This window comes from Myotis davidii, unplaced genomic scaffold, assembly GCF_000327345.1.
Source record: "Myotis davidii unplaced genomic scaffold, ASM32734v1 scaffold209, whole genome shotgun sequence".
Taxonomy (NCBI): domain Eukaryota; kingdom Metazoa; phylum Chordata; class Mammalia; order Chiroptera; family Vespertilionidae; genus Myotis; species Myotis davidii.
Window position 1 is genome coordinate 406,233 of NW_006300047.1, and position 16,558 is coordinate 422,790.

A 16,558-nucleotide genomic window follows, 5' to 3' on the forward strand; every position below is an offset into this window, starting at 1 on the left:
TTGGAGATCTAGATGTTAGTCAAGTGTGGGGAGGTAGAAGGTGCTGGGGAGGGCGTTGCAGGCAGAGGAAGCGGCACGGCTGAAAGTCCTGAGTTGGAGGGAACAGTGCATTCATTCTCAGACACTGAAAGAATGCTCCGTGGCCACTAGCCAGGCATGGCTGCAGAGCAGGGTGTGAGCGACGTGGGACCAAGTGGGGCTGAGAGGCTGGCAGGACCCAGTAACCTTAAGGGCTTCCTCCTCACCCTGAGAGCAATGAGTTGGATGAACAAGAGGCGAGAGTCAAATGGGAGACAGGAGTCTAGGTGACATAATTATGGCTCCATTTCAGGCCGGAAATACAGGTTCTCTCCAACTTCAAGAAGCACATGTGCAGATCCAGACAAACATGGCAGGACTGCAGATGGTGCCCTGAAGATTCCCAGACATGCACCCATTTCCCAGCTTGCTGTGTCAGCTGCTAACAGCTCACAGCTGCTCCAAGTATCTGGAAAACTGCTCTCTAGGCTGATCGGAGCCACCACCCAAGTTCTAGGTCGCTTAATGCACCTCACCCTCACCACCTGGGGTGGCCAGCGACCAATGTCCAGCTGACATTAAGATCCAAAGACCAGCCTTTGTCTCAGGTGGGGATGAATTATGGAGCAATAGATACCACAGAGCTCCCAGAGGTTGGCAACTTTTCTGTAAAGAGCCGGATCATAAATAAGTAGGCTTTGCCATCCAGTCTCTGTTGTAACTACTCAACTCTGCCCTTGTAGCGAGAAAGCAGAATAAACATGTAAATGATGGGTGTGGTTTTGTGCCAATAAAACTTTATTGAAAAACCTAGGCGGTAGCTGGATTTGGTTCAAGGGCTGAAGTTTGACACCCCAGATTTAGACTTTATCTGAGATTCTTAAGTGTGGCTCCTTTATCTTTAACATTTTGTTTTTCTCACAACCTTAGAGGTGTGTGTGTGTTCATATTTGTGTGTGTGTGTGTGTGCTTAGAGGTGTGTGTGTGTGTGTGTGTGTGTGTGTGTGCGTGTGTGTGTTACCTGACAGTCACTCTCTCAAGTCTCATGCCCTGTACCCCTCTTAAGTGCTGCTCCTAGACAATTCAACCCATGGCATGCATGGAAGAGTTGGGCTTCAGAAACCAGTAAACCCAAATGGAAAGAGGCAGGGATTTCACAGCTGAGACACAGAGATAAGGAGAGCATTTTTATCACTGCCCATGCACAGGCCAGCACACAAGCCCAACTGTCTAATGGAAATGCCATCAAACATAAGCCAAGTGCCCAGCCTCTGGCCAGCATCTGAGAAGGCAGCCCTATCCTTCTCCATGATAGATTTTTGGCTAACATTCAGCTGCGGCAGGAGAGGCTTAAGATGAATGAATTAATGGAGGAAAAGATATTGCATAAGATCCAACTATCACTGGACCCTGGACCCCAAGGTCCTTTGACATTTTCCTCTCCAGATCAACCTCCTGGGGAGGTCTGCCTGCTTTCCCTGGGCATGGCCATCCAGACATGTTTTTGTGCCCAAATGTCGGTCCAGTTGTAAGTAGCTTATGTAAGTTCTCATTCTGTGCTTCTCCTCATGACATATTTTTCTAGTGGACAGCTTTGTTTATGTGAGTTCAGAGCCACCACTTCCTCTGGCACTTCCTCATCCCCATTTGAGTCACTGGATGAGCTGCCAATCATGGTAACTGCCTTAGTTTGGGTTTCCCCAGAAGAAGTCACTGAGATAAGGACTCAAGTGCAAGAAGCACAAACAGGAGATGATCTCAGGAAATGCTGGTAAAGTGGAGGGGGTGGGGCGGGGCGTGAAACAGGGAAGAGAAAGAAGCAGCTAGAGAGTGCAATGATAAGCAAGAAGCAACCTTGGTAAACTGGAGTTTAATTCCACACTGGCATTCTGGTATGTTGGTGTAGAGTGCATGTCTCAGAATTCTGTCACCCCAGGAGAAGGGAACACCTTAGTATTTATACACTCACTCCCACTAGTCATTGGTTGAGGACCAGGAGACAGTTATTCCTCAGCATGTGCAACCTGCCTTGTTCGTGAGGAGAGTGAGCTCTAGTGGCCAGAGAAACTCTTACTCAGTGATGTAAGAGCTGGCAGTCAGAAATCAGGCCAGTACCTCACCCTTTCAGCCACAGAAGTGAGCCCATGACCCAAATCAAACCAATCACAACACCTTCTTCTTCTCTCAGTGACTAAGCCAGAAGTGAGTGTGTGATCTAGGCTGGGCCAATCAGAATTCTTCCCTGAATTTTTCTATTTGGAACCTTTGGTGTCAAGGAGCTAGAATGCATGAAGTCAAGTGAGTATGAATCTATCACATGGACAAAAGCATTTTCCATTGTGAAGAAATAAAGGACAATGGGCAAGAAGCAGAGGAGAGAGGGAAGCCCCTTTCTAAATAAGCTAGTATGCTTTGGGATTACTGTCACTTGCAAGGTAGACTTCTGACTAGTGTGATTGTTATCTGGAACTGACCAAAGGGGAGGCTGCCCATGGGGCTCTAAGGATTGTGTCAGATACAAAAGGTAATACTACGAAGTTTTCTACGGAGCTTCAGTAGATATTTCAAAGAGCAAATTGCCTTGGTAGTGCATACAGAATTCTCAAGGATATTCATAAGCTAATTAACTAATGTCTTAATGGAAGTCCCCTCCCCTCCCATTCTCCCCCTGGAAAATAGATTCCAAACACCAGTCTCTCTAGTTATAGAGTTGAAGTCCCCTCCTCTCCCATTCTCCCCCTGGAAAATAGATTCCAAACACCAGTCTCTCTAGTTACAGAGTTGACCTCCTCAGCCCAACAGCCAGTGGGAGCCCTTCCTCTCATCTCTTTGCTCCCTCACTCCCAGATCCCACCCACTAGGCACAAATCCTATTTCCAGGCAGGTCAGGGGAAATGCTAAACACTTCATTAAAGAAAATAAAGATCTGTATAGATGTTCCTCACCACTTGGGACAGCCTTTTATATTATTAAACAGAATGTTTAATATTCCATTATAAAGTATTTGCTCTTGGATGACTCTCCCAAGCCCTGAGCTACCTCAAGGGCAGCAGCTAGCTACTTAATGTAAGTGGGTATGACGGAGAAGGCTCACCAAAGTGATCCCTCACAAAGGAAGAAAGGAGGCTGCCCCAAAGTTCCTGCTTTCACATTCAGAACCACAGGAAGCAAATTTCTGGCAGTTTTAGATCATCATTTTGTGCTAGCTTCCAGGCACTGAATATTCAGAAATATTGAAACCAGTCTCAGGCCAGCGATCAAGAATTATTAAACAGACATTTGTGACTGGGTTTTTAAAATGTTATTTCATTTTCCTGAACAGGACCTCACAACTCAGTTTCTCTGTGAATTTTCCACAAATATATCCAGCTACGGGGGAGAAACAAAAGTGTAGATGGAGAGAAAACCTGGTTGGCATCCAAGAAAATAGAACAATAAGGTGAGTGAAGAGTGGATAAGATCAGGGTTATAATCTGAAAATCCTACCGTAGCCAATTGAGAGAAGGAATATGAAGATATATAGATAGGTAGATTTGAAGATGCAATATATAGATATTGATATGTCTGAATAGATGCATATAGAGATGTATAAAATGTCTTTTGCACAGTCATGACCCTAAAAGGAATTCAGTAAGACCAACATGTCTTGTTATTAGCAGGATCATTTCCCTTCTAGACACACCTCACCTGTGTAGAAAGGTACTTACTACTCACAGCCACAAGAAGACTTTCCCTGACTCATCATAATCTTGCAGCTCATTCTGAAGCTTAGATATGATTAATAAGAACGTGCTGTCCTGTGATGTGCATTTCGTCAAGACCCTCAGTCAGAAAACAAAAGGCTCTCCTTCCTAAGAGAAAAAAGGGGCCTCGTGTATTTGACCAATAGTTTTTCAAATAAAGTAAGATTCAGTTATTCTAATTGAAAGCATCTGGCAGATTTATATCAAGGTAACCTCCATGTAAGTGTCATTATACGTGGTATATCTTAGTCACCAAACAGAGAAATGAAATGAATGCCATTCAGATAGGATCATTAAAGTAAAAATGCTCAGGTACGAACTCTGGGATGGTGCTCCAGGTTTCTCAGTCCAGGAGACAATGACTATCAGAAACCAGACCAACGTGGCTCTTCCGGGAGGAAAGGTTGTAATCTGCACAGCCTGCCCTTGCCAATTGAGAGAAGGAATGTAAATATGATAGATAGATAGATAGATAGATAGATAGATAGATAGATAGATAGATAGATAGATAGATGATAGATAGATAGAACGTCTTTCAAGGCATATCACAAGGAAGAATAGCACAGAAAGGTACAAGATGGTGAAATATTATTTTGTGGAGCATATATTATGTGCCACTCACTTGATATAGAACTCCTTCATATCTATAACTTTGTTTCTGTTTTGTTTCTTCATTTATTTGTTCCTGTTTGGTTCTGGTTTTCAGATACCACACATAACTGAAGCCATATGGTATTTGTCTTTCTCTGTCTGGCTTATTTCATTTAGCATGATCCCCTCTAGGTCCATCCATGTTGTTGCAAACGAAAAGATTTCATTCATTTTCATTGCTGAGTAATATCCCATTGCATATGTCAACCAATGGTCATTGGTGCCAATTCAACGCCAATAGGAATCCCCAATTTGTGGTGCAGTGATGACGGAAACTTTATTCATTGCAAAAGAGCTCAATTGTAAAATAGCACCACTATGAGGCGGCCCCGGGGCCAGGCCTGTCTCCGGCTAGACAGCTCTGCTCTTCTCCTCAATGGCCTGCTCTGCTCCATGCAGGTCTGCTTTGTGCTGCGCTGGTCTGTTCTGCTTTGCTCTGGTGAGACATCGTTGGTGTTTCAGCTAAGCCAGGGAGACCTAGTCGTCAGTCACCGGTGGAAAGGTAAAGTGAGCTCCCGGAGCCAGAGGGGAGCTGGCTTACATGAACAGAAGTGCCCACCCCTGGTTCCTCATTGAACCATCCTCATGCAAATGAGGACTCCAAATCCTCACAGTTTGATTGGTCCAAAAGGCACTGTCCTGATTGATCAGAACAGAGCCATCTGATTGGTAGGAGCTGCACAGCTCTGATTGCATGAGGAAAGCCTCAGTCCTATTGGTTGAAATAGGGTTCCAGGGACTCCTTTATAAGGGCAGGCTCAGATGGCAGGTAGGCAGTTTAGCACAGGCTTCTCCCTGAAGTGCAGTTTGCATGAGCGGTCCTTGTGCAGAAATAGCTGCTAGATTCTATTTTGTTTTGTTTTTAATTTGAGCCCAATTAGCCACCAGGAGCTATTCTTAGTAGGTGTCTTTTTTTCTCAGGGTTCACATATATATGTACCACATCTCCTTTATCCACTTGTCTATCAATGTGCACTTGGGTTGCTTCCATACCTTGGTTGTTGTAAATAATGCTGTAATGAACATAGATGTGCATATATCTTTTCAAATTAGTGTTTTTAATTTCTTCAGATAAATATCCAGAAGTGGAATTTTGGGTTTTATGGTAGTTCTTTTTTGAAAAACCTGTTTAATGGTTGTTAGATTTGGGGGTGGGGAAATGGGTGAAAAAGAAGAGATTAAGATGTACAAATTGCCAAATATAAATGGGAAGGAAGGTGGCCAGTCATGGGGATATAAAGTACAGCATAGAGACTATAGTCAATAATATAGTAATAACTCTGTATGGTGTCAGGGGGCACTAGGCTTATTGGGGTGATCACTTTGTAAGTTTTGTAAATGTCTAATCACTGTGTTGTACACCTGAAATTAATATAATACTGTGGCCCAGTGTACAGATTCATGCACATTGAAAATAAATTAATTAGAAGTATTTTAATATCGCTATTCGCCCTTTCTCTATAATAGAAGTGTCAACCAAATTCATGATTGATAATGACAGATCCTAAACATTCTAAATCTCCATTTTCCGGCTAATGAAAAGAAAATAGGATTCCACCAAGTTTCCTACCTACTCCAGGACTTCTGTGAGGATCAAATGAGATGGGGCACAGAAAAATGCCTCACAGACATTTGGTTAAAGTGTGAAATGTTTCCACCTGGCTATAAAGCAAGTCATGTTCCTGGGCTGAAGAAACTGCAAGGAGACTAGTCGTCGCTAGGGAGAGGAAGCCAGGCAATGATGCCATCATTACCTGGCACCAATAGCAACCATTTCTGGGCTGAGCTGGGCTGTGGGCCGAATTTGCACTATGGGGTCTTGGCAGCCTTGGCTGCGATTTCGTGGGCTGTCGCTCCGGGTTGGTGGTGGGGCCTGTGTCCCACTTGGGAGAAGTCGAGTGTTGCTTTGTGAACACCAGGTCTGCAGTGCCAGTGTGCATCATGGCAGCTCCTGCATTGAGTGTCGGTCCCCTGGTGGTCAGTCTGCATCATAGTGACTGGTCAGATAGTTGGACACTTAAGCATATTAGCCTTTTATATAGAAAGATTGCATGTCAACTGCAATTGAAAAAATTTTAATTTAAAAATAAATAATTTTTAAAAAGAACTTTTATGCACTATCTCCTTTAAGCTTTATATTAACTCTACGAGGTAGTGATAAGGAACAATATATTTTTTTTTGGAAAAAATAAATGTTTAATTTAGATAAATTAAAATGGTTATAATACTGATATGAAATAACCAAAGTTCAAATCAAGTCATGGGAACCTTGAATTCATTCCCCGAACAAAACCAAAACTGCTTATACATTATCAAAATAGCTCCACTAAAGTAAAGGAGATGGACATTTCTTAATGTGAGAAAAAAAAAACAAGGTAGGTTAGGATGGCATAGCAAACAATGCATGCTCTATAAAGTCAGAAATACCCTAATGTGTTCTGGTTTGGAAATGAAAGAAGGGACTGCATCTGGCTGGTGTTGGTAAGCGAGCTAATGAGAGGTGTAGCAAATGGAACTGTCACTAAAAAAACTCAACAGCAGGCCATTACGAACATGAGCCCATCACAGTCAGAATCTTCCACTGTGACCAGCGAGAACAGCAGGGGCACTGAGAGCAGTCCACCCCAGTGGGCGTGGCCACCAGGTGAAGAGTGCCCAGTCTTCAGCTTTGATGTTTCAGGCACATTCCTAAGTGCCAGCCCCTCTCTTCCCTTAAGACCACACCACAGCCATCCCATAAGCTGGGTTCGCTCTTCTTTTGGTTCCTTTCTTCCTACCAAACGTTTTTGCCTGATTTATAAGGAGGCCCTTATAGTAAACATTATACCAGATGGTACAGAATGACAGAAAACAAAGTCCAAGGAGCAGTGTTTGGGGTAATTTAGGAAAGCAGCAGTAGTGGCTGCCAGAGGGAAAAGTTCAAAGTATTCAAAACCAAAACCAAACTCAGCACTACCATCGACCTTCCTCTCAGAGCTGAGATGTGGCAGGTGAGTCTTGATTACAGACAGCCACACACAAGTCCCAGGTTGGGTAAGTTAGATAATTTACAAATAAAAATCCAGAATTAATACTGAAGAATAGGCTTCTGGGGCTCTTCTTAAGCCAATGAATCTGATCAACTCAGAACAAAGGAGTTCGAGATGCCCTCATTGTGCCTGGAGATAAGGCACTTTCCCAGGCTGCGTGACAAGGGTATTCACTAGTCGGAGAGTATGGTAGAAGCACCTCTACCAAAATGAGTAGGGGGAAAGGATGGAACTTTCTACCTGCTCAGGGATGATGCTAGCAGGACCAGCTTGAGGTGAGAACAGATGATAAACTAAAAAACAGAAGACTCCTCCATGGACAGCTATCCCATGCAAAAGAAACGCACATACAACGAAGAGTTAAGGTGTTCTCAAACTATCTGCCTATGAATACAAATTTGAAACTAAAAAGGACAAGCTACATTACCTTCAAATATAGTTTATATAAATTAGTTCTCAAAAAAAAATACCTTCCAGGTACAGATAAACTGTCTACGGTACCGTATATACAAATATAACAGTATAACTCAATTTATTGCTAGAATGCTATTTGGTTGTTACAAAATCCATCAGGGTATACATATTTTTAAAAAAGGGGTAGGGGCATGGAAGACAACCAGAAGAGTAATCTTCAAATTGCCTAAAGTACCAGGCTAATTTTATACTATATTTTAACCTTTCCAAGAAAGTGAAATAGCTCTTTTGGGGAGAAAAATTGTTTTGAAAGAGAGAGAAACATAATCCATAATGAGATAAGAAGACACATTCATGGGAAAAGACTTCATCTCGCTTTTACTAAATTTTAATATTTCTAGAAAAAAAAATCAAAGTTAGCCAACACCAAGCTGAATATCATATAAAGAAAAAACAAACTTAAGGGTTTCTAAATACGCTACTCTTAGCTCCAGGAATGAATATCTTCCATCTTGTCAGCATCAAACCCTCTCAATCTCTCTGATGCTGGCATAGCAGAACTCAAGGAGTTCTAAATTTCCTGGGAGGTCAGCTTCCCATCCATGTTCTGGCCAGTCTTATGGAATACATCCCAAAGGTCTCAGACGCTAGAAACTCGTAGTAGAGAGATAGGTTTAGCTGGGCAGTTTTCTCAACATGATCTCTCAGAGACTGGAAATGTTGGCAATGCTGATGGCTCTGAAACTCTGTACTTGCTCTTAATTGGAGACCTGCTGCTCTCAGTTTGTGGGTGAGAGTACTGATCAGCTGTAGTGTCTGGCTTAGTTTAGATACCCGAGAATCTGAGCTAGCTTCTCTCTTTATGCTTTGGGTTTTTACTGTGTCCAGTCACCTGATGCAAAGACTCTCTTTTCAGAGTGGCCGCTCTATCACCCCTCCTCCTGAAGGACAGTTGCTTGCTTTTCTGCCTTGCCCATAGCAACCTGATCTCTTTCTACCAAGTTGACTCTGGGTAAGATTACTGACTGCCTCATTCATCCCCTCAAGTTTAAGATCATTCTGTCTCTGGTCTCCCCCCTCACCTCACCCCCCCAGGGCACTGTTCTCCTCCTCTAAAGAGTTGTGAAGGTACAGGATATTCTGTTTCAAATTCTCACTGTGGGTTTTGTTGCTGAGTTCTGATGGAGCTAAAGGCAATGGAATAATCTGGTTGTTTCCCCTAGTTTCTGCCAAGGAGTGCTGATTCATAACACTGTGGTCACTCCATGGCTTCTTGTGTCCGTCCACAGTTTTCTGTTTTGTCTCCACAGCAGGAGGGACACTGTTTACAGTATTGCCAATGGAAGCTACGCTCATCTGAAGTCCTTCCACAGTGGCAAGCAGGCTAATTAAATCTGCCGCTGACTTAACACTGACTCTGAGGTGGTTTGCTGCAGAATTCAACAGAGAAATCTGCTTATTCATGTCTATGATGTTTCTCCGGACTTTGTTCAAGCCCAGCTCTCCAATTCAATCTTCTCTAGTTGTTTTTTGTTTGCTGAATACTTCTTCTTCATTAAGTTTGGAAATTTCTTGGAATGAGCTTTTCTGAGTAGATGCCATTGTTCTAAATTTTTCCTTGAGGGAATCCAGATCCTCCTTCAGAGCAGGGGACTTCCACAGCAAGCCAACGCAGGTGGCTAGGACGGCAAAAGCACACAGCAGAGAACATACTCTGAAGCGTCGTAAACAGCCGCCCTTGACAAATCGAGAGCGATTTCCAACTACAGCGAATTCCTCCTCCTCCTCGGAGCTGGATTCAGTGTCTCAGGCAGGAGGCTCGGCATGAAGGAGGCAGTGGCCTGAGCTTTCCTTGGGATTCTTTCTCTGACTGTCCCCAGACAAGCCACTCAATGCACTGAGCTCACTGCTTTTTCATCTTCTTGTGTGGGATGAGTGGAGCAACCATTCCTGAGCCGGTTTGTACCTGATGTCCAATTCTCTCGCTACCTTAGAGCTGCCTTCTAGGGCGAGGGATCCTGGGCCAAAGCCCCCTGGACACTCCCACCCAGGGGTGAAATTGACCAGATGTTCTGGGAGCAAGAGATTAGAGACCAGAGGACAATGGAGCTCACGGATCGGGGAAGTCACATAGATGTGGCCAGGGAGCTGGTGATCCGAATGAACAAGGTGCTAGGCATGAAGTGTCAGTTAAAAACCTGTTATGGGGACAACTTTTGTCTCCCAAAGGGGTTGAAAAGCCAAGTCAAGAATGAGCAATTCTCAGCTCTGATAAGTAGGTAATATTTCTAAGGGTGCTCCAAGAGCTGGGAAGGACACACAAACGGCCAATGGAGAGGGAAAAGAAACCTGTTACTGGATGGGAGGAGAGGGAGAGGTGCAGAAGGAGACAGTGGGAACACGCCAGGCCCTCCCTAGCTGGACAGGTGGCAGCAGGAGGGAGCTCCAAGTTGCTATAACCCAGACACAGCCTGGGCCCCAAGAAAATGCCCAGGTCCAGGGTGCTCACTGTCCTTCAGCCTCTGTCCTGAGTTTGAAGGAAGCCCGAGACCAGGAAGACCCAGGGCCTGGTTCATCGTGGAGGGCTCGGCCTGAGGAGTCAGTCCAGCATCCAGGGAGACTCAGCCCTGCTGTCAGGGCTTGGGAGGTGTTGGTGTGGAGGGGCAAAGGCAACTCAGCCACCTAAAGGGCTCCTGCCCAGAGGTCTAGGTATTCTGGCACCAGGGGACTCTGGGCAACTCACATGTGCCTCCTCCACTCAGGCCACTCTGGGGGCAGCAGAGGTGGCCATAGGCTCCAGCCCCTGGCCAGCAAGGGACAATATCTTTTTTAAAATATATTTTTTATTGTAAAACAGTTTTAGATTTTCAGAAATACAGCAAAGATAATATCCCAGAGCCCCCTGTTACTAATATCATCTATTGGCATAATTAATGCAGAAATATTGCTCACTAAAGCCCTGGTCCATTCAATTTCACTTAGTTTTTACTACTGTCCTAGAATCTCATCCTGGTGCCACATTCAACTTCGTCATCATGTTGCCTTAGGTTCCTTGGGTTGTGAATTTCTCAGACTTTCCTTGTTTTGATGATTTGAGTGGTTTTGAGCAGTACTGGTCAGGTATTTTTAGAATGGCCCTCAACTGAAATTTGTCTGATGCTTTTCTCAACACTAGACCTGCATTATGGATTTGGGGGAGGAAAACCATAGAGATAAAGGCACATTCTTGTCATAACATATCAGGGATAGGTAACAGGATGACTTATCACTGTTGACATGAACCCAAACCAGCTGGCCGAGGTAGTGTTTACCGCATCTTTCCACAGAAGTTACGCTGTTTTCCTCTTTTTCATATCATATTCCTTGGAAGGAAGTCACTATAACCAGCCCACATGTAAGGATGGAGTATCTATATCAATTATTTAAATTCTTCTTTATCCCCATTTGCTTGTTTATTCAATCATTTATTTATATCAATTTGGACACACGAAGAATGCATTTTATACTTTGGGTTATAATCCAATGCTAATTATTTTGTTTTGTTGCTCAAATTGCTCCAGGTTTGGCAATTGTAAAGTCTTCCAGTTGGCTCTCATGTCCACTGGACATACCTACATCACTCTTTTTTTTTGAGAACTACTTTATTTTCATGTCCTGCAAGATGGTTCGGGCTCATCTTGTATATTTCCTGCCCAGGAAACCAAGACAACGTGATGGGGTGACCACGAGAAGAAGAGGGTGTCAGGTTTCCATAAGGCCCGCTCTGGACTCAGATTCCTGGACACATTCCAGATTATTCCCTCGTCTCCAATTGGACAAATGAGAGCAAATACGCAGGAGATGTTCTTTCAGAGCCCATTTCACTGGTAAGAGAATAGACCTTCAGAAATCATAATAGAGTTCTGGTTTTCAGTTCTATTTTCCTTTCTATCTGTTCCAAACCTTTATGACCAGCATCCTTTTTAAGATAAAACCTGAAAATTATAGCTTGATACACCTTGTAGATTTTTTCTCTGGCCACAAGCAAGCAAAGAACAAATAAAATCAAACTCAAAATTACCCTGAATTCGTCAGAGTAGAACATAACAGGCTAGGCTCTCATCAGAAAAGGTTTATGTAGAGAAAGAATTAAGCCCATCTTACTGAATCTTGGTGGCAGGGATTTGCAATGAAAAACAAAATGTGCCTATATCATTGTAAAACCTTTGGCAGATGAAGCATTTGTGCTACCCAAGGGCATGCAAAAAAAATTATTTTCACCACTTATGATGGGAAAATTTTAACTGCGGTTGTTAAATAAATATTTACTTAATGTTCACTTTGGGCCAATTTTTATGCAGGCTCTGGGGGATGAAGATACATTTCAGATTTCAGGTTGTGCTCCAAGAAGATGACAGTGTAGGGTGGGAGGCAGACCAGAAATACGGCCGGTGAGATGGAGGATGTTAAAATCCGCATGGCTAGTGCTATGATACAGCAACACACAGAGCTCTGTGAAAGCACACGGGAGAGGGTACCAAACCCAGTTTTAGAAAGCCTTCTTCATCCACATTTTGTAAAAGGGAGATGATCGAAGACAGTAACAAGAAGAGGAGACCACTGCATGTATGTTCAAGGAACTACAATTTCTTGGTTTCGCTTCCTTTATTGGAAACAGGACATGTCTAAGGTGGCTAACGTCCATTGGGGGCTCAGCACCACTTTTATAAATACAAAAGGTTGTCTGTGCTCACAGTGGCCCATTTCATCAGATCACGTAACAGTGGATGGTTGTCCCTTCACTCAGTAGCCCCAGAGTGACGTGGTTGTTCAGTGTCTTCCCTTCCCTGTGCCCTCCTTCTCATAATCCCATCTATTTAATCATTGTTTCTTTTCTCCTCCATCATGCTGAGTCTGCTTTGCCCGCTGCACAGTGAGCAGCAGCCAGTCCTCTCAGGTATCATTGTTTCAAGCCCTAATATGTTATGAGATTTCAAACAAGATACTCAATTTGTTAGAATAAACCCTAAAGTAACAATTAGCCTGTGGAAAAATACTATTTTCTTCTGCAAATGCTCTCCTACATCTTTCCAAGGTAAGTCTGAATCATATTACCAGTGTCAGCCTACCATCATGCCCTCCAAGGGACCTTCCTAACCCCATCGTATCCTAAATACAGTTTCTGTATTAGATTGCTAGGGCTGCCATAACTAAGTGTCTCAGACTGGGGGGCTTAACAACAGAAGTTCATTTTCTCACAGTCCTGAAGGCTGGAAGACCAAGATCAAGGTGTCGGTAGAGTTGGCTCCTTATGAGAACGGTGAGGGAGAAGCTGTGCCAGGCCTCTCGCCTAGCTTTTGGTAGTTCGCTGGCAGTCTTTGGAGTCCATTGGTGTATAGATGCACCACCCCAATCTCTGTCCCTTCATCTTCAGGTTGTGTTCTTCCTGTGTGCACGACTATGTCCAAATTGCCCTTTTTAATAAGGACACTAGTCATATTAGATTAGAGGGTCACCCTACTCCAGTATGACCTCATCTTACTTAATTATAGTAGTTCCCCCTTATTTGCAGGGATACATTCCAAGACCCCCAGTGGTTGCCTGAGACCATGGATAGTCCCGAACCTTATATATTTTATGCTTTTTCCTACACATGCATACCTATAATAAAGTTTAATTTACAAATAAGGTACAGTAAGAGATTAACAACAACAATAATAAAAGAGAACAATTACAACAATATACTGTAATAAAAGTTGTGTGAATGTGGTCTGTCTCTCTATCGCTCCCTTAAAGTACAGTGGGGCCTTGACTTATGAGTGTTCCGACTAACGAGTTTTTCAAGATACGAGCCGTCTCTCGGCCAATTTTTTGCTTTGAGTTGTGAGCTATAATTTGGGTTACGAGCCAGCTTCAGATACCCCACTGCTAGTTGGCGCAGCGAATGCCACAGTGAACGCCACAACATCAGCCCAGCATCACGTGTCTCACTCGTTCACTTTTTGATTTGACATACGAGTAATTTGAGTTACGAGCTCCATCACAAAACGAATTAAACTCGTAAGTCAAGGCCCCACTGTATCTAATTGGACTGTACTCACCTTTGCACGTAAAGGAAGCATTTTCTGGCTTCTCTTAGGCGTATCTGAATTGCCAGCATCACTACTCTTACCCTTTGTGACCGTTATTAAGTAACATAAAGGTGACGTGAACACAAGCACTGCGTATCCTAGCAGATGTGATAACCAAGATGGCTGTTCAGTGACTGAAGGTTGGGGAGCAGTGTATGCAGTGTGAATACACGGTTCACATCACCAACAAGACAGCAGGAGATTTCATCACTCTACACAGAACAGTTGCAATTTAAAACTTATGGACTGTTTATCTCTGGAATTCCCACCCCTGACACACACACACACACACACACACACACACACACACACACACACATTTTCACACCGCCGTTGGCCATGGGTAACTGAGACCCCAGGAAGCAAAAACACAGATAAGGGGGCCTACTGTATTCCTGCAACAACTTATTCCCAAACAAGGTCCATTCTGAGGTCTTGGGTGCTAGGACTTGAACATATCAATTTGGGGGGATACAATTCAACATGTAACACTCCTTAACTCCCTCTTCATCCATAAGAATACTGTTATTTGTTTTCAATGACTGTTGTCCCAGACCTCTGAAGTCAGGGAATTTATCTTCTCCATCCCTCCATTCCAGGACCTAGCCTAGCTGCTTGCATGGAACTGAATTCAAATACAGGAAAAGATAAGGAAAAAGGAAAATTTTTCAGGCACCCGCTATGTGACAGGCAGTCACAAAGAAAAATGCATTGCATGTGCTGGCTTAGCAACAGCCATTTTAGTCGCTTTGAAATTTGTTTTTATCTTTTTTCGACTGGATATGCGATGGATAAGTGTTCTGTTTATGGACCATTTGATGCCTGGGACAGCAAATAATAACAACAAAAAAAGCAAAGCAATATAACAAATGAGAAAACTGGGCTCCTCCTGGCACTCGGGATGCTACACTGCTCATGTGTGTACCCTCCGAGTGAGAACGTGGCACACGTGCCCATGGGTAGAAGATGAAATATGCCTCCATCAACTCTCAGGTAAAGATGATTCTATAGAGGAGGTGGAGGAGCCTGCAGACAGTCCCCCACCAGGGGCTGCTGCAGTGTGCACCAAACGCCTTCAGCTCATGCTTCAGTTGAAGACTCACAATGCACGGAGGCATACTGCTCAGATTTCTCTATCACCCTATCAGCCTCAAAAATTTTGTCTATTAAATTACTCACGTAATTGAGCTGCAAATCTCTCCCACTTAGCTTGGAAATTCCATTTTTAAGGGCCTGTCACAAAGCGTATAAGTGAACGATTATGAGATTCACAGTCATGGACACCCCTCTTCCAGATCTCCTCAAGTTCTGCCAATAGCTTTCTCTGTCACTCAAAATGCCAATCCCTCTTCCCGAGAATGATTTGAGAGGAGAGCAAGGTTACTGAGATAGAATAGATCACTGAGAGACAGAACACTTGCGTTCAAATCTATTAGCTATAAGGCTTTAGGCAAATTAATGGACCTTTGGCACCTCTCTTCATTGCATATAAAAGGGGAAAATGGGAAACTAAATTTCACCAAATGCAGCACACAAGTGAACAAAAGAATCGAAAACAGTATTTCGAAGAGATATTCACATACTCGTGTATGTCCAAGATGTAGAAGCAACCCAAGTGTCTGTTGATGGGATGAATGATATACAAACTGTGGTATATTCATACATTGGAATGTTATTCAGCTTTAAAAACAAAGTCTGATGGGTACCACAACCTGAACCCTGAGGACATATGCTAAGTGAAATAAGCCAGTTACAAAAAACTCATACTGTGTGATTCCATTTTTATGAGGTACCTCGAGTAGTCAAATTCATAGAGACAGAGAGTAGAATGATAGTTGCCATGGGGCTGGGGAGAGAAAGAATAGGGAGTTAGTGTGTAATGAGTAGAGAGTTTCAGTTTTGCAAGATGAAAAAGTTCTAGAAATTGGTTTTGCAACAAAGTGAAAATACTTAATGCTACTGAACTGTACATTTAGATGGTGATTTTAAGCTATGTGTTCTTTACCACAATTTGAAAACCCCACACATATCAAGTGCTTTACTCACATGCCCTTCATTATACCCAAATCCACTCTATAAATTAGGCACTGTTGTGCTCATTTTGCAGATGAATAAACTGAGGCAAAGGAAAGCTTTGAACTACTTATTCAAGATCACAAGTAGCAGAGACAAAGTCCAAAGCCAGTGCTTTTGTCTCCATACTATCTGATTATTTATGACAAGTTCAGGACAGAAAAGGATAAAACAAGACATGTCCTGAAAACACTGGCCTTATTGGTTGACACATGTAAATGTCTATAATGTTAAATCCTCTTTCCCATAATATTACCATTTTTTAAAATGCCTTATTTATTGATGAGAGAGAGAGAAGAGAAGAGGAGAGGAGATGAGAGAAAGGAGAGAAAGAAGAGAAGAGAAGAGAAGAGAAGAGAAGAGAAGAGAAGAGAAGAGAAGATTGATCTGTTGCTCCACTTATGCATTGATTGATTGATTCTTGTATATGCCCTGACTGGGGATCAAAACCACAACCTTGGCATATCATGATGATGATCTAACCAACTGAGCTATCTGGCCAGGGCAACATTACCATTAA

At 43.1% G+C, this 16,558-nt stretch overlaps 1 protein-coding gene and 1 pseudogene across 1 annotated transcript in view; both read right to left on the minus strand.

The window, feature by feature from the left end:
• Nucleotides 1-16,558, minus strand: part of SHISA9 (shisa family member 9) — a 281,059-nt gene that overhangs the window by 27,549 nt on the left and 236,952 nt on the right. The window lies entirely within an intron of this gene.
• Nucleotides 8,272-11,171, minus strand: LOC102771609 (annotated as a pseudogene).